Raw genomic sequence first — 1,512 nt, 5'->3', positions numbered from 1 at the left:
CCAATCTCTCTCTCTGCAGATCTCCCAGGGTCCTCCGAGAGTCACAGGGTGGCTCTGTCCAGACTCCTCAGGAAGCACCAAGGTTCTATCTCTGGCAAGTCTCTAAGCCAACTAAGCCACTTGCTGGGTGGCCCAGGTGGCTGGGACAGGTGGAGAGAGGGAGCAGCTGCCATGGGAGCATGGCCAGAGGGCTTCACTTCTGTCTGCAGTCAGCCCTGATGGAGATGTGGCCAGTTGAACAGCACCAAATAAGAGGAGTTCCCAGGGGCAGATGTTGCAGAGTTCAAGAGGTGGCATCCAGAGGGATGGGCACTGGGAACACCCAGCAGTCACCACCTAGGAGCAAGGACCATGGCAAGCCTCACCACACTCAGGGGCAGGGCACGCTGGGGCTGCCAAGACCCCAAGGGTGTCACATACTCTAGCTGACTGCTGTCCCATCGTGCAGAGCAGGGGGCACCCCAGCATGTTCCAGCTGACCATAATCACCGTGGAAGAGTGCGGAGAAGACTCCCGTTTTTTAACGTACCCTCAGTCCAGGATCCCTCTGCTCAGACACTATGTTCCTAAGATCATGAATACTGACAAGGTCACAGGTTCAAAACCACCATCCGCTCCATAGGAGAGAGACAAGGCTTTCTGTTCCTATAAGGATTTACCACCTCAGAAGCCCACAGGAGCATGTTTACACTTTCCTTTAGGACAGCAGTTCTCAACCTGTGGGTCAAGATCCCTTTGGGAATTGAATGATCATTTCACAGTGGTTGCCCGATTCATAACAGAAGCAAAATGACAGTGATGGGGTAGCAACAAAAATAACCTTATGGTTGAGGGTCACCACCACATGAAGACCTATATTAAAAGGTCGCGGCATTAGGAAGGTTGGGAACCACTGCTTTAGGGTCACTAAGAGTCAGCATCAATTCAATGACAGAGAGGCTTTGGTGGGTTTTTTTTTTTCTTTTGTTAAAAATTTCTTTTAGATTTTCAAATTTTTCAGAGTGTAATTTTTTTATTTTAATAAATCATTTTATTGGGGGCTTTTATGGCTCTTATAACAATCCGTCCATACATTGTGTCAAGCACATCTGTACATATGTTGTCATCATCCTTTTCAAAACATTTTCTTTCTACTTGCGCCCTTGGCATCAACTCCTTTTTTGTCCCTCTCCCTCCTCTGCCCTCCCACCCTCGTGAACCCTTGATAAATTATAAATTATCATTATTTTCATATCTTACACCCTCCTGACAGGGAGGTTTTGAAGAACAGCTTATTGGTGATGGAAGGTGGTGGAAGATGTTAACAAAATGTGCAGACAATGATTGGCTATTGAAATGGAAAGGTGGAAAACAAAGAAAAGGATCTATAGTGTTATGGAAGAAATGCAGACCTCAAAGAAAAATCTCTTTTCTGGAGCCGCCTTTATTGATTCTTTTTTTTTAAATCATTTTATTGGGGGCTCATAGAATTCTTATCACAATCCATACATACATACATTGTGAAGCACATTT

This window comes from Echinops telfairi, unplaced genomic scaffold (assembly GCF_000313985.2).
Source record: "Echinops telfairi isolate 266 unplaced genomic scaffold, ASM31398v2 ScPeMD7_1957;HRSCAF=2489, whole genome shotgun sequence".
Classification (NCBI taxonomy): Eukaryota; Metazoa; Chordata; class Mammalia; order Afrosoricida; family Tenrecidae; genus Echinops; species Echinops telfairi.
The sequence above is the reverse complement of the archived record's forward strand: the minus strand, read 5'-3'. Positions refer to the sequence as shown.